General features: G+C 38.7%; 1 long non-coding RNA gene across 1 annotated transcript; it reads left to right on the top strand.

Annotated features, from left to right (window-relative positions):
• The first annotated feature begins 588 nt into the window (after positions 1-588).
• On the top strand, positions 589-27737 carry LOC118521944 (uncharacterized). The gene is made up of 4 exons (XR_004910379.2): positions 589-948; positions 1552-1700; positions 23847-24026; positions 27722-27737. It is a non-coding gene; the product is annotated as an uncharacterized LOC118521944 (long non-coding RNA).

Raw genomic sequence — 27737 nt, 5'->3', positions numbered from 1 at the left:
CAATTCCTCTGTTAAGCAATAATGACAAAATGTTTGTCAAAATAATGCTAGCCACTGAGAAAACGAAGGGTCCAGAGAGCCCTTCTTCTTTATTTCATGTCATCAATCTTGTGGTCTCCAAACCTGCAGGGACTGTCACAATAATGTAGGTTGCATTGAAGATATTTCTAAAGTTGAGAAAAGATACACCAATTTCTTTGTATTTATGTCAGTATCAGACTAACGTCTTTGACGGAATGCACTGTAATAACAGGCCCAGTAGCTTCAGACATCAGCCAATATTTTTAAGGAGACTTGTGGTCATTTAGCATAGGTAGATAATGACCATATGAGGTCCAAGGTAACTAGGTCAGACGTTACAACAAGATTAATATATTTCATATATTGTGAGTGAACAAAATCAAATAGAATCTACAGAGGGATTAAGAATAGGTAAAGGATGACACAATAATGTAACAAATAATCTGAAGTACTTGGAAGCAGCATCATGTGAAGAAAAGAGCATTTGCAGAGTTAAATTTAGAACATCTAAGTTTTAAGTCCACTACTGCTCCTAAATAGCAACATATTTTTGGGAAAATTACTTTGTCTTTTTGGGCTTCTGTTTCTGCAACTGTAAAACGGAGCTAAAAGAAAAAAAAAAATCTCTGAAGCCCTTTTCAAGATCTATGATTTTATAAAAATCATTGAAAAACTGATAGGTGAGTTTGGGAACTGTAAGTATAATCAACTAGAGGGGAACTGAAATAAGGAATAAACAAGACAGCATACTCGTATTTCCCAGTAATATGGGGAGAAGTGGAATGAAGGAATCAGAAGGGCGAATATGAAGATGGATGGAGTTTGTAGAGGAAGAACCAACTGGAAGGGAGAAGCACTTTCTTAAAGATATTGTTCCAAGACTGCAGCCATTCATGTTAGAATCTGGAATTCCAGGATTACCTTAAGGTATGTACTCTAAAAATTAAAGTTCAAAAGTGACGTTAGTTATGCAAGAATTTAGGTTGATTTATCTGTTGGTGGAATATGGCTAGGAGTCTAAAGAAAATGTATCAGCAGAATGGATGTCATCCTGCTTTTCCCTCAGGAGTCCTCATTATCCCTCAAAAAATTAATCAGATTTATAAACAATATATTTTACACCTCCCCATATTTATGGAACATCCAATATAGGAAAATATGCCATGTCTTTATTTCATGTAATCCTTGAACATAAGTAGTAATGTCCTTACGTTATACACGGCTATGTGGAATGCTAAGGACTTAAGTTTGTGATAGAGCTGAAATTCCAATGAATATGCTCTTTCCAGAACTAGGCAAGGACTACCTCCTAAGTGCTTTGTCCCTTCTTATTGATCTGTACACATTAAAAAAATGTTCTGGATCTTCTAAATTACTGGCTACTTCACACATGCAATCAGGAAGTCTTCAGATACGTGAACATGAACTTATCTGAAAATAAGTGAGGACATTGAGGAACATTTAGGAAACTATATCTTACACTGTACAGATTGACTTTTTTTAAAGATTATATTTATTTATTTGTCACAGAGAGAGAAGGAGCACAAGCAGGAAGAGCAGCAGGCAGAGGGAGAAGCTGGCTCCCTGATAAGCAAGGAGCCTGATATGGGACTCAATCCCAGGACCCTGGGATCATGACCTGAGTTGAAGGCAGACGCTTCACCAACTGAGCCACCCAGGTATTCCTGTACAGATTGATCTCTTAAGTAAATTTTCCCAAGCTAACTTTTCTTTTCATCCAAAAGTGATAGTGAAAAATCACAAAGGAGTCTCTTCATAATAAGGGGAGGGCATGAGTTAATGGCCTTCAGTGTAGACATGATAGTGGAGAAGAGATGAGGTATGGGGCATATAGGCTGAATGAAGATGATGGAACTGAATTTAGTGGTTGATTGGATATGGGCAGATGAAGGAGTGGGAAAAATCTGCAAGGTTTTTGACTTGGAATCTAGGGCAGATAATACTTACAAATAAGAAAAAATACAGTGGTGTAGAGAGAAAGCCTTTCCTTTACTACCCATTCTGCCTTACTAAGCTGTTCATCCTTATGGGCTCCTGTCAGCCATCACATGATACATATGTCATTGCTTTTCACCTTTCTAAAAAAGCCTAGCTTAGCCCCACACCAGGCCACATTCTTGGTTTGGCTTCCCTCACAGCCTCATTGAAACCAGAGAGTTGCCCTAAAGCCTAATTTTCCTTTACTTGTATAATAATGTGAGCAAACAGATCATTGATATCTACTGATACCTATTGATCGTTGGGCTGGGTCTGTACCTGTCAGTGTGAAATAGAAATGGATAATTATCCCAGAGATGTCTTTGTAGGTATCAGCCTTAAAAAGTAGATCCTTAAGTTTTACTTAAGTAATTTGAGTAAAATAAGATTTTTACTCACATGATTTAAGCTTTTGTAGCCCATTTAAGAACGCATTTTCCCTTGTTCTTTAGTTTTTTATATGTTATATGAGATTATGTCTTCTGTTTGGGCTTTCTCAGAGAGAATATCAGTCTTTAATCACTTGGGACTCAGCAAATATGAACCAGTTTAGTCATTTCTCCAAGGTTTCAGAGGATGTTCCCGGACCCCATGGATTAGAATGCATCCTTACCTCCCTCCAAATTGACTAGCGTTCCTTTTAGTTAATATGGATTCATTACATGAGAAAAGCACATGGTCCTGTTCACTCCTCATTATTCTAAAGAACGATGATGCCAAGAATTGAAAAAAAAACAAAAAACACCAAAAAACTCCCAATATCATTAGACACTGATATGATATCAAAGCTTATAGTAGTAACGGTTTAAAGGCAGAGTAAAGAAAATAAAGAAAATCATAATAATGCTGGTTCATGTGCTTTGGGAGAATGGAAAGAGTTTAAATTATTAAACTGAAAAGTTGTCAGGACAGAGACAAACTCAAGTCTGGAGCTGAATCCCTCTGTGGCCCTCACCCAGGCAGCTGAGAGCACAGAAGGAAGGGGGTGGAAGGAAGGGAGGTTTTAAAATTCAAATGCCTCCTGTCCTGAGTGTGCATTTCTATCGCAATTCCCCAAGAGCCTGGTAGCTAGTCTGTCTCTTTGAGTCATAGGTGTATTTACTTATTCTGAGAGCAATCCTTAGGAAGCAGAAGAACTAAACAAGTTTAGAAGCATGTTCTGGAAGAGAAGAGGAAAGGAAGACATCATGGCAGGGTATGATGGTTTTTTAAGTTTTTTTGTTTTTTATCAGCTTCTTCTACAGAATAAGAAAGTAAGTATTTATTTGCATGTACATGGGTTCATGACATAAAGCTCCAAAGTCATACTCCCACACCACATGTTCTAAAATGCATTTTGCAAATTTTAGAAACTAAGACCTTGCCACAGCGTGTGGCTTGTTTAAGGCCTCATAACATTCTATGATATATGTAAATAGAGGATAGATAAGATATTCAGATCCTAATACATTTTATAATAGCACTCTCAGGGAACAGGACAGGGCTTTAGCCACTTGCTTCCTCTGTGACAGCCTTCCCTGCTGCAAAGTGTTTGTGATTCTGAAGACTTTCCGTGTGGTGGGGGTTGGAATACACATGTATCTAGAGCATCATCTTAAGAGCTTGTGGAAAAGTTTCTCCCTTCCAAACAGGTAAGAGAAAGAAAGACGATGGGGAGGAGAAGTAAGTCGACTCTCAGAGTGGTACCAAGATCTTGGCAATGTGGTCTTTGTGACAAGTTTAAAACATACTGTGAATGATTCTTTCTCTGAATCTTGTCATATTTTACCTCTTGGAATAACCTCGCTTCTCCTTTTTGCCTGACCATTGCTACACTTGACTGAATGAATGAATGAATGGATGGATGGATGGATGAAGCAGTTAATGTGAAATTATTTGCCACATTTGTGGATCATGTCTCACATGACTAACAAAAACAGCACATAAGCTAATCATCAGGCACTACATTTTTTTTTTGAATTTGACAAAGCTGGTTCAATAAAGATGGCATAGCCCCTGTTTTGTTTTGTTTTTCCAGAGTGTGCTCCCATGTTAACCCAGCAAATGTGTGGGTACATCTCATTTTGTATGAACATCCAATTAACACGTGCATCTTGATTCTTGCAGCTGAAGTAAATATTAGTGAATTTGTGTTTATAGGTCTGATTTTCTGTATTTCTCTTCACAGTGCCCTAGAAACAGTTTTTTTTTATCAGATTTTTTACTCTTTGATTGCCGTATACAGCTTTTCATCCTTGTGTTGTCATTCATTGCTGGAAATGCAATTACCTGTCTTAATTATTATCAAAATGTATTCAAGAAAGTTTGATCAAGAGAAAGGAGAATTCCACTTCAACCACTTCTGTTTTAACATAAGTATAATTTTTTCCTATGAGAGTTAGTTGACTTTATTTTTTTCTTTTCTAGCTTTATTGAGATTTAATTGACACATAGCATTGTGAAAGTTTAGTTGTATAATGTAATGATTTGATATGTGTATATAATTGCAAAATGATTACCACAATAAGGTAAGTTAGCACATATGTCACCCTCAAATACTTACAATTTTGTGTGTATGTGTGTGTGGCGAGAACTTTTAAGGTCTTGGTAACTTTCCAATATACAATACAGTGTTGTTAACTATGGTCACCAGGTTGTACATTATATCCCCAGAATTTATTCATCTTCTAAGGGGAAGTTTGTACCCTTTGAACAACATGTCCCCAAATCCTCCCACCCCTGGCAACCACCAACCTGCTGTTTCCATGAGTTTATTTGTTTTAGCTTCCAAATATAAGTAAGATCACACAGTATTTATGTTTCTGTATCTGACTTAAGGACTCGAGATCCATCCATGCTGTTGCAAATTGCAAGATTTTCTTTGTTTTTATGGCTGAATGCATGCACACACATTTTATCTCTTTATCCATCAATGGACACTTAGGTTTTTCCATGTCTTGACTATGGTAAATAATGCAATGATGAACATGGGGTCACAGATATGTCTTCAAGATAGTGATTTCATTTCCTTCAGGTATATACCCAGAAGTGGAATTGCTGGATCATATGGTAGTTTTTTGGGTTTTGTTTTTATAATTTTTTGAGGAACCTCCATACTGTTTTTCACAGTGGTTGTACCAATTTATCTTCCTACCAACATTGAACCCATTATACAAGGGTTCCCTTTCCTCCATATCTTCACCAGCACTTATCTCTGTCTTTTCGGTAATAGCCCATTCTAATAGGTGTGAGGTGATATCTCATTGTGGTTTTGATTTGCATTTCCCTGATGGTGAGTGATGCTGAGCACCTTTTCATATTCCCACTGGCCATTTGAATATCTTCTTTGGAAAAATGCCTCTTCAGGTCCTTTGCAGATTTTTAAATCAGGTTATTATCATTATCATTATTATTGCTATTGAGTTATGCAAGTTCCTTAGTTTGCATATTAATCATTTATCACATGTATGGTTTGCTAATGTTTTCTCCAATTCTGTAGGTTGCTTTTTCATTTTATTGAGAGATAGAGAAGAGAATGATTCATTAGCATATGAATAAATGAATGAAATAATTCAATCAAATGTGTACTTGAAGTTGGATGAGGGAAGGGATGAACATTGGTGAAGAAATGAACTACGAGGTAATAACAATGTTCATTTAACCATTGCCTTGATGCCGACAATCTCCTCTACACAAGGTTATCACATGCCTGACATATCAGTAACAAGTCAAGGCATGGATAGTCTTTACTAGGTTCAAATGCACGATTGAAAGAAGGTAAGTAATTGAGCAACCTACATTCTAAAATTGTTTTATTGGTAATTGAATAATTACACTGTGTTTTACCCCTTTCAGAGTCTTGATGGAGTGAGGCCCAGGAAGATAATATTTATTTGGAATGGGAGAGAGAAATGAAAAACGAGGGAGGCAAGAAAAAAGGGAATTAATACCTACTGAAATAATAATATAAACCATTACACTTTGGGATATTTTGCGTCTTTGTTTATGCCTTATGACAGCCTTATGCAATTATCTTATTATTCCTGTTTTACTGAAAAGAAGGATAAATAAAGGCAAGTTTCCTTCAGGGGGCTGAGGGAGTGGTAAGAATAAGCTGAGAAATGACATGAGAGGGTGTGGAAGGGGAAAGGAACTCAAAAAAAGGATATTGAAAACAAAATTTCTCATGTACATAGCACCAGGATGTGTACTGCTACAAAATAGAATACAGATAGCCATAAGAGAGGATTCCAATAATTAAAGCATCTGAAGCATATTTCAAAAGTTCCATTCCTTGACTACATGAATAACATGGCAGACAAAAATCAATTTTGTATAAATTAGAGCATGGACTGCAAATTGGTTGTCCACTAGCTGAATCCTGACCACTGAGGCCTGTGTACTGCTCTAAAAGTTGAGATGTTTCAAGTAAAAACCTGAATTGTTGGGTTTTCTTGAAGACTGGCAATACTGGGCCCACTTTCCCATGTGAAAACAATCATGTGGATAAGAATATACCTGTGCCCTTTGGGGAGGGGAGGGTGTGCACCTGCTTGTCTGTCAAAATCTCCAGTCAGCCTAGGTAATGATTTATGTTGCTTATGTGGTTCCTAGAAGATTCTGAGTTTGTAACCACTGGCTTTAAATATACCTTTTAGGAATTAGGAGAATATTTAAATACCTATGTATCACAACCTGTGATAAATATTGAGTGTGGGGGGGGGTAAAGATGATTAAGATACATGATTCTCTCCTGAAATTCAAAGTCCGGCAGGACAGATTGAGTGCTTTCTTTAAAAAAATAAAAATGAAATATAAAAATGCTACAACAAGAGTTAGTGGAAAGTGCTATGAAACCACAGAACAGACAGAAATTAGTTTCCTTTGGGAAAGATGGAAAATATTCAAGATTTAAAGTAATGTTTGAACTAGATCTTAAAGAAGGAATGGGGATTTAAAAGTTGTAGATTTGGAAAATATTCCAGGGAGGAAGTATCAAACACAAGACATGTATAATAATATGTAGCACATGTAGGAAAGTACACAGCATAGGTAGCATGTATCGGCATGAAAAAAAATAGCATGTTGAGGGGGAAATAGTAATTGAATGTGGCTATAACATTAAATAAAAACTGAGGGGGGGGCGCCTGGGTGGCTCAGTTGGTTAAGTGACTGCCTTCGGCTCAGGTCATGATCCTGGAGTCCCGGGATCGAGTCCCGCATCGCATAGGGCTCCCTGCTCAGCAGGGAGTCTGCTTCTCCCTCTGACCCTCCCCTCTCTCATGCTCTCTCTATCTCATTCTCTCTTTCAAATAAATAAATAAATAAATAAATAATAAATAAATAAATAAATAAATAAATAAATAAATAAATAAAAACTGAGGGGGAGGAGTAATGATCAATGAGTCAATAAATGGAGATGAAACAAAGACTTTAAAGGTCCTTAATGGTCATACTAGGTCACTTAGACATTAACCTGTAAGCAGTAGTAGCCAGTGGGAGGAATTTTTTTGGGGGTGGGGGGGGTGAGATTTAGTTGATTTAAACAATGCACTGGGAGGATTTCATTTTTGGAAGTGATAAAGGAAGTTAAGAGATAATCATGAGTTCTATCAAAGTTAATGATGATGAAGATAGAGAATACAGATTTAAGAGTCATTTCTCAATTTAACATAAATTAATTCAATTTAATATTAATCAATCCCATATAACATTTGTTAATCAAATCTCATGTGTCAAGAATCATGATGGATACTGGAAGTAGAATTCTGAACAAGACCCATGCCATATTAACTATTATTCTACTGAGACTCTAGTATGAAACCTAATAGAGTCAATGAGCACAGCTGAGAGTAAGAAATGAAAAAAAGGTAAATAAGATTTCTTAAAAATTAAAATAGTATTGAGGTCCTTTTAAGCCTCCAAAACCATACCTCTATCTATCTACATTGTTCTCCCAATTGAGGTCTAAGATAAAATTAATGAAATATTGTATAGTTGGTTTAATGGTCTCAAGTCTTGGCTGGAAATGCAATCTCAAATGTGCCCTGTGATTGGTCCCAGAACTTTTGTTCAATTCAACCTTTCTGCTACAATTGTCCTTGTTTCCAATTTTTTGTTCCAAATAGAAAGACATGTGAACGTGAGATATATATATGTGTATATATATATATATATATATATATATATATTTATATATATATATATATATGGCAATTTTCCTTTTATGTTGTATTTCATCATCTGGTCTTACAGTAAGGCAATGTTTTTTTCAAAAACTAATGTCTTAGCTCTGATAGCAGTGCCTTGCTGAGCTTTTAGAACTTTTGCTGTTTGTAGGAAGGCAATGTACAGGGGAATCAAGAAAGAAAAGAAAAGCAAGTTTTAATTTTTCACCAGTAATCACTTTTTGACCTGTATTTTCTTGTTTGTTTACCAGACACATGTCTCAGATCTCTGCCTTTGCAATGTCTTCCTTGCTATGTCTTTGCTCATGGAAGAAAAGCTTTAGGGAAATGAGGACTGTATATGTGGGATGAAAGCTTCTGCACTTTCAGCAAATTCTAATCCTTTTTTTGCCCAGAGCTTTGTGGATGGAAAATAACTGAAATGGTAGTGACTCATTATCACCTGGGTGTGGGGTGGATTGGGTGTCAGGAGCCCTGCATGCTTTCAGCTATGTGATCCTAGCAAGCCACATTCTCTGTGTAGGAGGCAGTTGCCTGATCTGTAAATGGAGGGGAAGCTAGATGATCTGTAAGGCAGCTCTGGGCTCATGTGTAAGGATAATTCTAGAGGTATATGGTGGTTAGATCCCTTTGCCAAATAGGATCGGAAATTCCCAAGCCATTGTTTAAATAGGAAGATCCTCCTCTCCAAAAGGCATGGCAATTCCCAAGCCATTGTTTAAACAGGAAGATCCTCCTCTCCAAAAGGCATGGTTAAGAAATCATTATCTGATTATTTAGGTTAACCTTACTTTTATCCCTACTTTATATCAATCAATTCTTCTTTTAAAATGTATGTATCTTTGCAATCCCGGGGTGGGGGGGCATTACCCATCGTCACATTAATTAAATGTCCTTAGGATTACTGTTGTAAAGTGTAAGGATTCTTGGCTCCATAACTTTCTGTGCCTTAGTTTTCTTATTTATAAAATGGAGTTAATAATAGTATTTGTTGTGAAGACTGAATGGGTTAATATATGAAAAATGTCCAGAACATACTTGATACCATATAAGTTTTTGCTATTATAGCTATTATCCAAAAGCATAAAATTGCAACAGAGTAGGTGTTTTAGAAAGTGCCAGTGATGATCAGTGATGGGGATGTGTATGAACTGGGGGATAAAATTGTTGGTGGCCAGACTAGGAGTTTGAAAGGTGATTCTTGGGGATGGTGGAGATTGGAAACAGAGGGAATTCAGAGGATGAGGACTGAAATATGATTAAATAACACCTTCATTTCAATTCAAAAGAACACTGTCCATACTCAACCTCCCACTGTGCTCCAGCAGCCCACACAGCCACTCCCAGGGGAGCATGGCCACAGACTGAAGATCAACAATGGCTGGAAGATCTAAGAATACTTGAAAGTTTAGCTGGAGGAATGCCTTTCTGACCTAACTTGAAAGGTTCTGCCTACTCAGAGTTTATGTCTTTCCCTAGATCAATTTTTATGTTCCTCTACTCTGTCATGCAAACTCCTGACTGCTTCAGACAACATGAATCTTTTTTTTCCTTTTAAAAATTTAAAGCACCCCCAGTAGAATAAAATTCAGTACAAAGTACCATATATTGCCATTGTCTTTTGTGCAAATGCTTTCTCCAGTAAAGAAGAGGTATAACCGAAGAACTGGACTTGGGTAGAGTTACATATATATCAACGAAGCTACATAAATCTGAAGCAATTGGCCCATCTCATCTAACCGGTAAATTTTAGACCTTGGATTTAAATCCAGATGCTTGGCACAAAAATCCATCCTGCATTTTATTTTTTTAAGACTTTATTTATTTGACAGAGAGAGAGAGAGAACACAAGCAGGGGGAGCAGCAGGGAGAGGTAGAGAGAGAGGGAGAAGCAGACTCCCCACTGAGCAGAGAGCCCAATGTGGAACTTGATCCCAGGACCCTGGGATCATGACCTGAGCCAAAGGCAGATGCTTAACTGATGGAGCCACCCAGGCACCCCATCCTGCATTTTAGAATGTGTTTGTATTGCTTGCAAAAGTTGACTGAATATTAGAATAAACTTAAGTATTGTTAGTTAGAAAAAACTCCTGACTTTGACCTAGTGAGTCATAATTTTTGTAAGAGAGACCTGGTCATCTAGTCAGTGAGAAGCACATCTTGGTGGTTCTTCTTATCAAAGCAGTTTGGAAACACTGGTTGAAGGGATGGGGAAGGAAAGAATTTAAATCATCCATTCATTGAAGGGGAATTAGACATACCTGATCTATCTGTATCTATTTCCAAATAAGCAAATTATGGACATCAAATCTGTTTAAATGGTGGTAGAAAGTATAATAAAGCACTCCTGGGAGGGAAAAACAAGTCAGTCATATAGAGATGATAAAGCACATATATACTAGATGGTCTTGGAAGACTACATGCTCAGCAGACTTTGGGGGTTTCCCGGATCTCTGTGGTATGTTCAGCCAGTTCCAGGAGCCACAGCTCCTCTCCAGGGAGGTACAAGGCTTTGGGCATCAGAGGTACAACTGAAATAATGCTTCCAGAGAAGAGAATATAAAAAATGTGTCCCAAGGTAATTTTTCAAGCTGATGATGGGGGTTGAAGGGAGGGAAGAAAGTCATTTTCAGGCCAATAATCCCCACTGCACAGCCGCTGTGAGCTGTGTGAATCACTGAGCACATTTCAAGGAATAGCTGTCATGTGTCACTAACGAATTCTCACTGCAGATGGGCTCCAGGGTACTCAGGATCTATTTTGGGGAGGCCACAAGCAGTGAAAGCCTGCTGGTGCCACTGGAAGGTAATCTAAGCCACCCCTGAAAATATGGGGGGAATAAAATCTTAAGACCAAGCACATTTTCCCCTTGTTATGACTCATATTGCCTACAGCTCTTCTCCTCCATTCTGCATTCTCACCCTCCCCTCTCCGTGCTCTTTTCTTAGGCAACACCACCATCTGTCTCTTTCCTAAGTCTGTGTGCAAAGCATGTTGCTTGGAGGATTCTGGATACCCGGAAAGAAAAGCATGACATAAGAGTTAGTGTGCACATTGTGTGTTTTCTGTCAGTTCAGTGGCCTAGAATCCTTCCATGTGCCATCAGTTCACTTCTTCTCCATTTGCTGGATGTTGATACCCAGGGCTGCCTGAGAAACCTTCTACTGAGGCGGGCAAATCCTTCTTTAGCCATAACCCCTGTGGTAGGATCAATAATGGCCCTTCTTTCCTCTTTCCTCAAAGACATGGATATCCTAATCCCTGGAGCCTGCAAATATGTTATCTTCCATGGCAAAGGGACTTCACAGATGTGATTAGATTGAGGGTCCTGAGATGGAAAGATGATCCTGGATTATCTTAGTGAGTCCACTATAATCACAAGGGTCCTTATAGAAGGGAGGAAGGTTGGAGTATAAGAAGATATGACAAAAGAAACAGCCTGGATTGAGTGATGGAGGTTCATGAGCCAAGGAACACAGACAGCATCTAGAAACTAGCAAAGTCAAGGAAACACATTCTCCCCTAGAGACCCCAGAAGGAATGCAGCCCTGTTGACTCATTTTAGAACTCTGACTTCCAGAACTATAAGATAATAAATGTGTGTTGCTTTACAACAAGTTTATGATAATTATGTAAGAAATAAACTTGTATTGTGTTAATCCACTGGAATGCTGGTGTATGCTTTTAAAAGTGAGTCGTGTTGTTGTAAATAGTATAGATCCTAAACAATACAGTTCATGATATCTTGAGAAGTTATGTAGTCACCAAGTTGGATGTTACTCAACCCATCTCCATCCTTCTCTACCTTGATCCTCTATTTTCTTCTCACTTTCTCATAGTCTCAAGTTCAATTTACTTTGTGTCCTTTCGCAATGCCTTTTGTGACTACGTCAGGCTCAGAATTATAACTTTTCCCAAAGTCCTTAAACAGTTATGCATTTTTTTTCCCCATGCAAAATAAATAAAGTGGATAAATATGGCAAAACAAATGGAGCATCTCAACAAGGAATTACCAAAAAGACAATTTTAAAATGCAATTATCTGCAGTGCATCTGTTCAAACACCCTCACTACCATTTTTCTCTCTAAATTTCGACTTTCCTTCTGGTGGTCCAATTTTATCGGGCTTTTGAATAGGTTTCATTGGAGACTGGGTTGGAGTTTCAGGCAAGACAACTGAAATTGTTTATATGCCAATATCATCTTTCTAATGTTTTCTGATTCTTTATGAATATGGAGATAGATGGGCTCACTGCAAAAGCCAGGATACATTTTCAAAGGGCTTCACAATTGTTCCTACCCACCCTCTCATGCCCTATTTTTATCTTACCTTCTGTAGGTATCTGCTAGTGAAGGCAGGTTGGAAGCAATATATGACAAGGTTCTATGCAACAGCAGAGTTGCAAGATGTGAAAAGCTGGGACACCTGAGTGGTTGAGGACCTGCTTGGAGTTGAGCTACCTGATGCAGAAACTACATGTGAATATTTGTGCGAGTGAGAACAAAATTTTCATTGTGTTGAGTGACCACATTTTGGAATTTTTCTAGTAGTTGCCTGGCTCTTCCCCACAAAGATGAGGAGAAAAGGTATAGAGAACTGTTTGTACAGTCTAACTTTGTCACTGTAACATACAGGATGATCAAAGGGGAGTCGTTTGCTCAAGGTCACATATAGAACAGTGGCCAAGTCAAGAGTTCTCAAATCTCTTGACTCCATTCAGGCACTACACTCACATATCCAGTATTTGAACCCCTCATATAAACATTTCCTAGTCCTTTACCTTCTCTATTTTTGGAGCAGGTGCCAACCTCCCTGTCCTGAAGCAGCCAGAGAAATGTCTTGAAGCCCAGCTCATAGCACTCTCTGTTGCATTGATTTTCTATGAGATTTATGGCATTGACCTGATCTCAATGAAGAAACTAAATCCAATTCGCTAAGGAATTACATGCCTGTCTGATCAATAATCTATTTATCTCCTTCACTTTGCCATCTTTAGACACTCCAGACTTGTCATGAGAAATTGAAAGCATTTAAAAAATATAATTGTGCAGCCTCAGGAAAGGTCTCCAACATTTCTGAAGATTTTCAATTGCCTTTGAGGAAATGCTACCCTGGTTTGAGTAATAAAGATCACCCTGGTCACTATCCAAATATCTGGCCTGGGCTCATTAATAGAAATATAGTATCAGGATAATAGGGCCTATAATTGCAGCACTTTCCATACTGGCAAGATTTTATCTGGGATATTGGGTTCAGTTCTGGGAGCCTGATTTTAGAGTCACCTAATTGAATTGAAGCACATCCAAAGGAAAGCAACCCAAGTGATAAGGACTATAAAATATTTTGAAATATGAGGAATATTTAAAGAAGTTAGATATTCTGTTGGTGTAGAAAAATCAAGGGAACTTGAAAGACAACCTTAAATAATCAAAGGCTGGTACACAGGAAAAGAAGCTTGTTCCATATAGATCCAGATGGCAGATATAGAATACACTCAGACAACTTAGCTAGGAGATTTTAGTTGGATGTAAAAATAATTCTTACGATTCAACTCTCATAAAAATGGAATTCTCTTCTCTATGCCATAGGAGAAATTTGAACCAATGATTGATCTCTCAGTAGTAGATTATGGATTTTAAATGGGAAGTAGTGGGATTAGGTCAAGCACCTATCCTGCACATTGATGCAGGCATCTAATCCACAGGGCCGGTTGCTAGATTCTCATTTACATTGGTCTGCTTATCCTTGCTTTCTTCTTCCTGATTCTTGGATTTATGGCTACATACTATTGCTTTGAGACTGAGTTCTGACTCCTTAAGAGCACTGATGCTTGAGATCCCCCTTTGGCGCTCTTTGGTCTGTGAAAGTTGGTTCTGTTTTCTCCTATAGTTGTATGAGTGTGTCCATGTGATCATGTGCATGTGTGTCTTGAATTCTTGAGTAAAATTGTCTCTTTCCCCAATTATGGAAATCCTGATATAGTGGTTGATTCAAAAATTTGAAAAGAAATATTGGACATTATTATATTATTATATTATTATTATATTATATTATATTATATTATATTATATTCCATAAAAGTTTTACCTTCATATTTATTTCCTATTGCACACCATTTCTGTTGACCACTATTATCACTTTCTTGACTTTTATAAGAGTACTATTTTTACTGTTAAATTGGTAGTCCTAAAACTAACTTGGATCAGTTAAGTTAGTTACTCAAAACTACTTAAATGCATAACCTGTCTGACCCCAGTGTTTCCTATTGCACTGTCAGTACTCCTCTTGATATATGCATTCCTTAGACTTACCATTCCTTAAGAATCACCTGTAGTCTACCAGCTCTTGTCTCTGTTTATGCTATTTTTTTCATCATCTCATTACAACTAGGTAACACATTATCCATTTCCAAAACTCTGCTCAAAAGCCACCCTCTCGTTAAAACATCAATGACTCCTGTTTCTCTACATTTCTTACTGGGTGCTTATCTCACCCAGTTTTGAAGCAATTATGTGTGTGTGTTTCCACATCTCTTACAGAGCCTAAATCAGCGGTTCTTACCTTTAAGTAAGCATCAGATTTACATGGAAGGTTTCTTAAAACACGGATTTCTGGGCTATCTCCTAGTTTCTGATTCAGCAGGTCTGGTATGGGGACTGAGAATTTGCACTTCTAATGAGTTTCCTGTGGATGCCAAGGCTGTTGTTTTGGAGACAACACTCTGAGAATCTAGACTGGTCTAAACTATAAATACCTGCTAAGTAGGGCCCATAGTACCTGTTAGTAAGATTTCAATGTTAGTTAATAGCATTATTGTCATTTTGAGCTATATGATTCTCTGTTTGGGGGGCCTGTCCTATGCACCATACACAGTTTAGCAAGATCCCCGGTCTCTACTAGATGCCTGTAGCACCCCTCCCCCTTCAGTTGTGATAACCAAAATGTCATAACATGTCAAATGCCACCCTTCCCCCAATTGAGAATCACTGGATTAGAGGATACAGAAATACTTGACTCTTTGTTACCAATTAGTTTTGGTTCCAAGAGAGTTATACACAGAAAGACAAAAATCAAATAAGATAGTATTTTTTTTTTTTTTAGAGCAAGCGTTCATGCCATATTTAACCCAACAGGGGGCTTCTGTAGAACCAGGTTGAAGCTCACAGGGTTCCACCTCACTGTAAGTCAATTGCTGGATCTTGAAATCTTACATTGATAGGACTAGCTTCCTGGTATAGAACCCTATGCTATGGTCAGTCCACTCACGTGGTCTTGCTAAAAGTAGGCACAACCTGCCTGTCTGAACCTTGCCAAGGCCTTCTCTGTCCTTTTTGATTACACCGATAGTACAGATTTGGTAGGGCAGAAGATACAAGCCTGAAAAAAAACGTAACAATTTAATACACAGTAATTCTGTCAGGCTATAAATATGGCCCTATATGTCTCTTGCAATCTGAAGGATTTCTATTCTCTTGGGAAAGAATGAAAAACAGGTGGAAAAGGAGATTGTAAATGCTCTCTTCTCTGGTTTCCCCTTCCCCCACACTTTTTACAGAACAAGCATTTTGTGTTTGTTGAAGAAATAATTGAATGAACAAACAGGAATAAATGAAAGCTATGAAGGAATCTTCGATAACATTATCTTGAAAGTGCTGCTCAAATTGAAAATTCTGTTTTTCTACGAGCCCACTGTCTGACTTTTCAAAATGGGTCACAAGTTGCTTAAATACAAATAAAAGAATGAAAACCTACTCCCTATAAGTACTCTTTAATTACGAATGTATGCCATGCTCTGCATTAATTATCTACTCATTTAGCCTTACAAAAGTTCTAAGAAATTAATACAAATGCCTATATTTTACTGATGAGAAGACCAAGGCTCAAAGAGGTGAAGTGACTTGCCCAAGGTCAGGCAACTGGTTAACACCAGAAACAAAATCTGAGCCAGTGTATTCTGATTCCATGCGATTGTTTCATGCACCATACAGTCCTCCATGATCAACACCACTGAGCGATACACACTCCCCCACATGGCTGGACTTCCTCTGCTCTGGCAGCATGTTACTGAGTTAGCTCCATCTCTGATGATGACAGCATTTGGGCCTCTTGCTCTAAGCTCGGTTTCTTCAGGCTTAGATTGATGGTCCTCCTTTCCCTGTTGAAAATCTTTAGACAACACAAATGCTGCCAGTGCCTTGAAACACATCAAAAGACATAAACCCCAAGACTCTACTGGTTTGGAAGTTTTAGACTATGATTCACAATCACAAGTAAGAATAGCTGGGACTCATCTTTTGCATATTCTCCACTCTCCAGGGACACCACCACCATTTTTTATCAATAATCTCATATGATCTTCAGGACAAGCCTGTAAGGTAGACCCCGTCATTATCCTTATTTTACAGATAAGGATACTACAGCTTTGTGTGGTGGTACTATCCTCATTTGACAGAGACTCAGGGTAGGTGAGTCACTTATTCAAGGTCAGAGACAGAACTCAAACCTAAGTCTTTTGATAGCTACTCTTAAAACCATTTCCACCACTGTACAGTGATAAATCATAGGATCTGGCTATTTACTGATGTCTGTGCCTTCCCCCTCTCCTGTGGGGTGACACGATCTACCTATTTAAGGGTATACAGATGAGGCATACTGTGCACTCTCATGGGTCAAAGAGACCTAAAGAGTGCAGGCATCCTAAATCAGACAAAAAAGGTTCTAGGCTCTAATTCCAGCTCTGATTTGTTATCTATAAAACCTTCAGAAAGCCATTTCTGGTCATCAAGCCTCAGTTGCCTTATTTGAAATTTAAGGATAATAATTTTACCTCCTCTATCAAGTCACTATTAGAATTAAATCACATGCTCCATTGAACACACAGTAGGTGTTCAAAAATGGAATCAATCACTACTCTAGTATCTAGGAAGATAATCCACATGTGAGCAGAGAGAACTGAAAATACATTTTTAAAAAAAGTTGTTATGAACTACTATATACTTTTAATTCTAAGAACTAAGAAGAGGAGGGATGACTCATGATGAGCTTAAATATGATTAAAACATTTTAGCTCAAAGAATGCTCTAGGGTAGCTATGCTATCCCTTCCTTAGATAAGGAAACCAAAGCTTGGATATAGCAAATGACTTGCTTAAACTTTTATCACAAACTCGTGACTTTAGGGCTTTGAATTCTGTTCTGTTTGCTTCCAGTTCGGTGTATGTGTGATTGGTGAAGCTTTGTGGATACTAAAAAGACGAGAAGTCCCCTGAGCACAGGAATATGTGACTCCATATAAGGGCAGACTCCATAAAGGACAGACCAAACGTTGAGAAACTTGCATTTAGCGTGTCTTTTTCTAATTTTCCTTCGTATCCCCAACCTCTACATAGATGAAAAAGACAATATTTTCTGCACAATCTATGCCAAAAGAATTGTATGTATTGTATCAGAGAGCACTCTCAAAGCAGCACTGCAAGGTGGGTATTCTTTCCATTTTAAAGATCAAGAAAGTGAGGCCCAGATATATTAAAGCCCTTGGCCAAGATTATACAGGAAATAACTTTAGAACCTGGATTCTATCTCCCCCAAATTCATGCCTTTTCTGATCATTATCCCCTTCACACTACAGAGTCTGCTGGAATGTTCCATGATACCTGCTTTCCAGGGCCAAATGCACTATCTCTCTCTCTCTCTTTTTCTATCTATCAGAGGTTCTTAGCTGTCACACTTTAAACTGGTAAAGAGGAGAAAGAAACCCTGGAGAACTGACCACTAGTCAGAGAGAGACTGGTCCTTTTTCCCAAACAATTCCAACTCATTACCCCCCTTCATTTTTTTTAACATCTAATGATGTTTTCCATAGAGGCCCGTTCATTAGGTGGTTGTTACATGTGGTAGCATATGTGGGAGAAACTAACTGCTGTGGAAGAAACAATTGGAAAATATATAATGGCATATTTGGAATTGCACAGAAAGACTGCAATTCATAATATTCCATATACCCCCAATACACTCCCCTGGGTGTCTTTGCTGCGGGAATACCAGTGAGGTATATGTCCCGGCTTAGATCACATCGTTCATGCATTACAATTTTGTTGTGAAAGATAACATATACTGTTCATAGTGCCAAACTGAGCTCCCTAAAATGTAATTGTTAGCGTTCATTCAGACACATACTAGGTACCTGTTGTGGTTCCTCTAGATAAAGGTTTTGATGGGTCCCTAGTAATTAAAAGACAAAGTACACAGCATTTTAGTACATGACTCAAGATCTTCCAAATATTCGCTCTTTACATAACTCAGTATTTCTGTTACTCTTGCCCAATGCCAGGTCTCCAGTCCTCTTTTCTATTTATCTAAACTCCTCTCAACTTTCTGGACTCAGACCATGCATCACTGAAGGTGAGAATGAGATTGGTTTTAGATAAGCATTCTTTTATTTTTAGATTTTATTTATTTATTTGAGACAGAGAGGGAGTGAGCACACGAGCAGGGGGAGGGGCAAAAGCAGAGGGAGAGGGAAAAGCAGACTCCCACTGAATGGGGAGCCCGATGCGGGCTTGAACTTAGGACCCTGGGATCATGACCTGAGCTGAAGGCAGATGCTTAACCGACTGAGCCACCCAGGTACCCCTAGATGAGCATTCCTAATCTAGGTTCTTGCTGGGCTTGATAGATTCCCAACCTTGAAATTGTATATAAAATTATGAATGTGTTGGACATGTGCACTTTTCTAAATTACAGTTATTTTCAGACTTTAAAAATACTGGTTACCACCAAAACACTAAAAAACCACTGTAAGATTTACCAGTCTACTAACATCTTGATCTAGATTGATGGTGACTCTCTGAGATTATACAGGCCTTTCCCACACTCATCTGATTATGAAACATTTGTATTAGTTGCCTAAGGCTGCCGTAACAAATTACCAAAAACTCAGTGGCCTGAAATAGCAGAAATGTATACCCTCACAGTTCCAGAGGCCAGAAGTCTGAAATCAAGATGTCAGCAGGGTTGGTTTCTCTAGATGCTCTGGGGGAGAACCCATTCCATGTCTATTTCCTAGCTTTTGGTGGCTACTAGCAAACCTTGGCATTCCTTGCTTTATAGATACCTTCACTCTAATCTCTGCCTCCGTCCTCATGTGGCTTTCTCTCCACTGCTTGTTTTCTCCACGTCTCAAGTCAGCCTCCGTCTTCTCTTATTAGGACACTTGCCATTGGATTGTAGCCTAGCATAATGTCATCCCAAGATCCTTAACTTAATCACATTTGCAAAGGCCTTGTGTCCAAATAAGTTCACACTCACTGATTCTGGTTGGATATATCTTTTATTGGGGGAGGGGGCACAATTCGACTTACCATACCATTTATCAGGAAATATACGGAGAAGCTAAAATTTGGGGGGAGGGGTAATTGGAAAAACTAGAGCAGATGCTCATAAAATAATGATTTATTGATTAAAACCCTCTTCTAATGGCTTGGAAACAAATTCTTCCATTCTTTTAGGTCCAAATTTTATAATGTTGTGAAATTATAAGTTTTTTTCCTTGATATTTTGTTTTATTTTCTTCTTTTATTTTCTTGAAATTTAACAGTCACATTATTCTTCCATTCAATCAATATCTGAGTGCTTGTTGTGTGCCTAGTTCTAGGTGCTGGAGATAGAGTGATAAAAAAAAAAAAAAGGTAGTCAAGTTTTCCCATCTAGTGGAATTTATAATGAATAGGCAACTAAATATATGCTTTAAAATAATGATTTTTTTTTAAAATAAGAAAAAATAAAATTATGAAATGAAAGGGAAGACCTGAGTACTATAACAGACACTATCATGGGGAATGTAGATAGGGAAAGACCTCTGTTATACACACAGTTGGGTCCCGCAAAATTTGTAGGTTGAAGGCCCCAAGGCCACGCATGACCATATTTGGAGACAGAGCCTTGAAAGAGGTAAAGTGAAAAGAGGTGGTAAGGGGGAGGTCCAATCCAGTGAAAGCAGTGTCCTTATAAGAAATATCACACAGAGGGGCGCCTGGGTGCCTCAGTCGTTAAGCGTCTGCCTTCAGCTCGGGTCATGATACCAGGGTCCTGGGATCGAGCCCCGCATCAGGCTCTCTGCTCAGCGGGAAGCCTGTTTCTCCCTCTCCCACTCCCCCTGCTTGTGTTCCCGCTCTCGCTGTGTCTCTCTATATTAAATAAATAAATAAAATCTTAAAAAAAAAAAAAAGAAATATCACACAGAAAAGGGGCTATGTGAAGACGAGAAGACAAGCTAAGGAGAGAAGCCTCAGGAGAAACCAGCCCTTGACACCACCTTGATCTTGAACTTCTGTACTCCAAAACTGTGAAAAAATAAATTTCTATTGCTGAAGGCACCTGGTCTGTGATGGTTTGTTACAGCAGCCCCAGCTGACTACTACAACCTCTGTGAAGATCAGAAAAGACATATATGAAGAGTGAGAGATACTGAAGCCGGGATTTGAAGAATGGGTAGAATTTAGTCAAGTGAGGAGGGGAAAATAATACTTGAAATAAAGTGAAGAAGACATACAAAGGCACCGAGAAAGGAAGACATTTTCTATTTTCTAGAAATAGAAGCAAAACGAGCATGGGGGATAGTATCATGAAGGAGGGCGGCAGTGTGGCCAGGTTCCAGGTCAAGCAGGGCATCGTAGGTCATGGTGAGAAGTGGAGAATTTGTTGTAAATGCAGTGGGAAACCATGGAGAATTTCTAAGAGAGTTGGTTATCGTGACCTGACAGAGTGTTGTCTTTAAAACAATCTCTCTGGCTACTTTCTTATGATGAATGGATTGAAAGAGGTAAGAATTGTAGAAGGGAAATCAGTTAGAAGTTTACTGAAGTAGCCACAGAGAGAGTAGTGCAAGGGGAGGGGGCATGTTTAATACGGTGTCTAGAATAAATAGGGGCTCAATTCTAAAGAAACGTACATAGGCATCGTCATGTAATGTGGGCTGAATTTAGAACCACTATGAGGATGGGCGCCAGGATCAATATTCGCATCACAGAGAGGTCATCATGGCGAGCACAGAGAGAGCAGCTAGTTCCCACACTGTGGGGGCAACTCAGCCTCTGCACCCCAGGGCGATGCAGGCAGGCTTTGCTCAGGATTCTTCCTCTGCAATCAGAGGGTTCCCTCCAGGAGAGACATTGCTTAATAAAACTCCCTTCCTCTTATTGACGACTGTTTGTGGTTCTGATTAAACAGCCTCCTGGCAGGAGGAAGTCCTTTCTGGGAAGGGCAGAGAGAGGTTTGCCCTTTCCCAGAAAAACCTGGCAGTCATTAGGCCCCACTAATAGTAGCTGATGAGTTAATTGTCCTCCCTAGCAAGCCTTCTTCCAAGAGGCAGAAATAAACACTGGCAGGGGGTTGCAGGAAAATAGCCAGGTGCTCAACTCCAGCCCTCCCAGGTCAGCAAGAGAAATGCAATTTGCTGTTCCTGCTTAGGGTGAATGTGCTGGTCCAGGTCAGCAAGTTCAAGATGGTGAGGGAACAATTTAAAAGCAAATGAAAAGCCATAGTTTTCTCTCCACATGGTTCGAGTGCACCTTGGCTAAAACCACTCCTGCCCTGTCATTTAAGCATCAGGCTTTCCCCCTTGTGCCCGCTCCTGGGAACTGGCAGCGACAGCAGAGAGCTGAAGCTGTGGGGTCCAGCTCAGCTCCTCTGACCCACTTTGCTGAGCCTGGCTTCTGCTGCCCCCTTTTGGCAAACACACCCTGCAGGTTCCCCCCTCAAGCCCTAAACCTTACCTTTACCTCTAGGTTTCCTACAGCCTGACAAAAGGTCTCCCCTTGGATATCAGCACCACATTATTTATTTCCAGTTTGCTTTTAGGTCTTGACTCGAAAACCAGTCAAATACTATTTACTTTCTGATTCTGTGGGTCTAAGGCCCCCTTTATCTGAGAGGAATTGTGCTCCTTTATAAAATGATAAAATGTTAAATTAGGGAATTTCCTTACAGTTTATCTAGTCCAAAAATTTCAGATACACAAGCTTTGTATATATCATCTTTGTCCCCTTCTGTGCCCACGAAAGGCATTTCTAATTAATCATGCTACACTTTCTCGCTGATCCCCAGACATGGTCTCAGTTCTTTTGTTTTCATCATTAATCTTGTGGATTGGATCAAAGATAAAACCTATATATTGCTTAGTTACTACCTTAATTTTACAGATAAGAAGAAACCAAGAGAAGTGATAAGAATCTGATAAGAAAGTACCCCCAGGATAGAGCTCTTTCCATTGGAAATCACTGTATTCTTCAGAAAAGGGCAAAGGGTATTTTTTTATGGCCCATACTCTAAGGCCATATTTGCAACTATCATGGCTTATGGTGGTTATGGATTGAATAGTGTCTCCCCTCCCCCATTCATATGTTGAAGCTCTTAGCCCTTCTGTGGCTGTATTTGAAGATAGGACCTGTAAGGAGGTAATAAAAGTTAATTAACATAGTAAGGATGGAATCATAATCCAATAGGACTGGTGTCCTTGCGAGAAGAGTAATGTATGTACACAAAGGACATATGTCCATATGTGAGGACATAGCAAGAAGGTGGGTGATCTGCAAGCCAGGAAAAGAGCTCTCACCAGAAACCAACCATGACGGCACCTCCATCTTGGACTTCTAGCCTCCAGAAATAGTCTGCTGTGTGGTATTTTGTTATGGCAGCCTGAGCTGTGTAATACAGGTGGTCATTCATTTACTCAAACATTTATTCTTTATCTAGCATAATGCTGGGCACCCTGCAAGGTGGAATCCTTACACGGGAAAACATTTTTCTAAATTTCTCCAAATGGAATAACTTCTGGATCAAAGGACCATGCTAGGCGCGGGCTGACAGCATTTACAGTTGTTCTGAAGAAAACTACTGGTAACATAGACTATTGGGAGCAGAGGGGAACCCTGAGGTCACATAGTTCAACCTTCTTACCCTTTAGATGAAACCTCAGAGATTTTTCCATAGCTAGATAATTATCAGTAGTGGAACTGAGTTCCACTCAGTTGCCCGATTCAGTACAGAAAAAGCACTGTGTTGGGGCGCCTGGGTGGCTCACTCGGTTACGCATCTGCCTTCGGCTCAGGTCATGAGCCCAGGGTCCTGGGATTGAGCCCCACGTCGGGCTCTCTGCTCAGCGGGAGCTTGTTTCTCCCTCTCCCTGCCGCTCCCCATTTGTACTCTCTCTCTCTGTCAAATAAATAAATAAAATCTTAAAAAAAAAAAAGAAAAAGAAAAGGAAAAGCACTGTGATCCCATGCTGTCTTGATCAGATAGAGCAAATCAAATAGGTAAGTTTATTGGTCACAAAGTCATCCACTGTACTCAGTGCTTTATAAACATCATCTCAAAGCACCACTAAAATCTTGTGAGAAAGCTATCATTCTCCTTTGCCAATAAGGAAAGTGAGCCGAAAAATTTGTATAACTTGCCAAGATGATCATGTTGGACTTTACTGGTACTCATTTATATGCAGCCCCCTCTCCTTCCTGGGCACAAGGAAGACTTGTCAGCTTCTCTGTTCGTTGGCAGGGTCATTCCATTAATTTTGAACAATGAACCGTGAACAGAGTGGCATGCCTAGGCTGTGGCAGTGAATACACATGCAAGACCTTTGAGTTCTCTCTTCTCCTTACAACAGTGATTATGGAAACCTCTTGCTGCCGCAAGACAGAATCTGCTGGGATCACTAGTCACTTCTTACAAGGAAGCTGCCTTGAGTCGCTGCTGGACCCACTACTATTTGTTGAGCCATTGATATATAGGCTTTGTTTATTACCACAGCATTGCTTATTCTATCCTGACTACTATAAACCACAAGGTAAGGCTATCAGTTTAAAAACAAAGTCTTGCTGGGTCATTTTCTTTCCACTATCTTGGAATTACATCTTCCCTCTGCCAGTTAGGCAATTCTAAATAAACACAGAGCCTCATTTTCCTCAATTGTGAAAGTTATAGTGCCACCTCCTTAAGACAGTTGTTGCAAGAATTAATTGAGAAAATATATATAAAGTCGGTGAAACAGTAGATGCTCCAATTTTAGTTTGCTATTTCCCCAGCTCTGTTCCCCGTTGAAATGAACCCTGAAATGAATCTCATTCCCTGGACACATTATACTCTCGTCAGGAGTCACTATTTCAGGGGTCACAGGATCAAATGCATACAGCGACCAGTTAGTTATGATAAACCACTAATTTAAGCTGGATATGGTGAACTAGAGACTTCTTAAACCTTTTACAAGGGGCAACTAATGCTCACGGGCAGGCTGATGGTTGCTGGGTAGGATGTTAATGCCATAAGTGAGATACCAGAAATCCTAAATTTCTTATGAGACCTATTTTTATTTTAATTCAGGAAAGTACTGATTTTTTTTCTTTAGACTTATAAAGGTTGCATCCGAGCTCAAATTAAATACACATATCTACAGGACAAGTAGGTTTACTGGCCATTCGTTTGTAATTTCTGGATCTGATTTCTAATGCTAACTCTCTATACTTAACGTGAATTGTGTCCTCATGAATTCAGGGCTTCCCAACTAGACGGTAAATCCCCTAGAGGAGATGGACTTCATCCTTCCATGTCTATGCCCTCCCACAGTCCAATAACAAACCCGAAACAAAAGAGCACGAAGAGCTGAATGGCATTAAATTAATAATGCCTTATAAATGACAGGCTTTCATGGAAGTGAGAGATTGGATTTAAGCAATTTAAAAGTAATCTTCTCCATATCAAGGAAATAGTTGTCTCAGGTTGCTCATCCCAACACAAGGCTAAGAATTACCTGGACTGCAGTTTCAATTAACCAGCACCCCATCCCTTTCCCCATTCTGATGTCAGAAGGCAGATGAGTCTCCTACCTTATAATGAACACAAATTCAAAGGGACACTGGAGAGCTAGTCTAATGTTCTCAACTAAAAAAGCAGTTTCCTTGAGGTATGTAAGAGCATCCTCAAGGAGAGCATAAGGCTCTGGAAGGTTTATAAGCGTGCCCTCTAAAACGTCTATTACCTAAAATTATTTTCAGACACAATCATTATTTTAAAATATAAGGTAACATTAAAGGAGGATGTTGAATTTGAATGCAGGTGTTCTAATAGCAAAGAATACATGCTTCCATTTATTGAATGCTGCCATGTGCCAAGCACAATTCAAAGTGCTTGACCTGTATTATTCCACTTAACCTATAGTGTCTTCTGAGGTTGGTGATGATACTTTATCCATTTTAAGATGAGAAAACTGAGGCTCAGATAGGTTAAATAAATCTTGTAAATCACTCAGCAGAAGTATTAGCTCAAGCCAGTTCTAAAGGCCATGATTTAAACAAAACAGTATTCCTTCTGCTAAACAGGGACCTATATCCTCACTCCTTACCTCCAGAACAATCTCTCAGTAGGAGTCTAATGAGAGAAACTGATGAAAATCATTCTCTTTGCAGTGAGACTTTACACACAACTCTTAGTGATATATCCTCAGGTTGATATAACATTTTCCCTCCTAAAGTTCTTGAATCCCTTGTAGCATTAATATTATTATAGTTTTATATAATTATTCCATTTTTAGCTGCCAGATTCAAGTACAGGGCAGTTAAGTATCTTATCTATGATCTAATTCTTTTAAGTGTTACAAAAAATTAAAATCTAGGACCATATTCCATGGAATAGTCTATGGATGGTTTTGGGCAAGTTAATTACTATATCCACAACTATTTCCTTAGAGTAGGCCCTCTGTCAAAAGATTACTTTAATGATTAAATGAGATAAGAAAAACAAAAACAGATTAATAGGTGCTACTGGCAATTGGTACATACTACATACCCAACAAATGCTAGTTGTTTTTGTTTTTTTTATTACCAATATCGTTATTACCTAAGTATTTTTGTCTCTATTACCAAATGCTAGCAATTCTAAAATATTGATATGTATCTAACAAACGTCAGATGATGATCAGTTATGGAGTCAGTTATGAAGAAGAAAAGGATATTACTGGCTCTTTAGAGTGTAGTGTTGTGCAATGAGAATACCACATTTTGAGTTGAAGAAAATAATGTTCAATATTTTGTAAGATGCTCATCCATCAGTGTTATCTCTGCCTTTTATTGTCTTTGAGTAATTTTATAACCCTGCAAGTTGCAGTAAAACAAATAATTGTTATTTATGGAAATGCAAAGTATATCCATGGAATGCAACAGATTATCACTCTATGGATATTGAACAGTTTTGCAGATCTGAAATTTCAGCATTCCTTATCTGACTCTAATGTATGAAACTTTTGAGTTTTCCTCTGAACCAGTTGTAACATTTTATTTGTTCCTTATTAATTAATGAGTTAAATACAATAAATGTGTTCATGTTACATTTGCATGAGAGACATAATTTTACCTTTGTGAAAAATATCTTCTAACAAGAATCATAAACTATGAGTTCAAGGACAGGCTTCATCATTCACTGTAGTCCAACCTTAAGCAATCACTTAACTTATCACCCTGTGGGTTTCTTCTTTAAAAAATCTGCGTCTGTATCACTTACAGGTCCACATCACTGCTCTCCTCATAGGTTGATTATGAGATTCCAATAAAAAAGTGGATATGAAAATGATTTGAAACTGTAAATTTCTATACAAATGCCAAAGGTTGGAGTTACTATATTATTATATTTGGTGGGTGGTAAAGTAAAAGCAAAGACAGGTTAAGTGGCTCATAGTCAGCAATGTGTTGGTGGAGATAGAAATACAGGCAGGTTGGTTTCTATTTAGTCTAGTATCCCTACTAGATCACTATGTTTTCCCATAAAGATCAGAGCAAGTTGGCCTGAAACAAGAGGAAACTGGTAGCAAAGTGATTGTGTGTGTTATCAACAAGATAATAAGCTCAATAAAGAGTCCATTAGGATAGAGCCTGCAAGGCAAGTGGATTTCCTTTGTAAATAATCCCTCACAGCCTCAAATGCAACTATTTCCTTCTAGACAGCTCTAGTCCCCTGCAAGCCCTGATGGAAGAGCCAATTCCTGCCAAAAGAATAAAGATGCTGAATTCAGAGCTCACACATGCAAATTTCAAGTTTTCAAAAAACTCACCTTATCTTCCATTTCTCGTCAAGTTACCAGCTTGGAGCTGTTAAATTTAGTGAGACAACTATCCTAGAGTAGTGAACCCTAGGCATCAGAAGAAACTTTAAAATCATAAAACTCAGCCTTTCCTGAATGCATACACCCTTCCACCCTTCACCTTCATTAGTTCAGCTCTAATCTGAGATGATGTTTATATCAGATGTTTCTTATTTCTTTTCCCTATTTTTTTTTTTTTTTTTGGCTAGATACATCATACTGCAGATTCACATTGAACTAATGTTGGTTAGGGATCTTGGTTCCTAAACCTGAAGAGGTGTTATGCAGGGTCACAATTAGACTCCAGCCGCTCAGTCACTGAGAAAGCAAACTCATCTAACTGCGTGCTTCCTATTTAATCCTGACTTAATTTGATTTTATAGCTTTATCTAACATCAGTAATCTTTCACCAGCAATGAAGTCATGAAG

Source organism: Halichoerus grypus, chromosome 14, assembly GCF_964656455.1.
Source record: "Halichoerus grypus chromosome 14, mHalGry1.hap1.1, whole genome shotgun sequence".
Taxonomy (NCBI): Eukaryota; Metazoa; Chordata; class Mammalia; order Carnivora; family Phocidae; genus Halichoerus; species Halichoerus grypus.
Note: the sequence above shows the minus strand (reverse complement) of the source record. Positions and strands in the feature narration are given on the sequence as shown.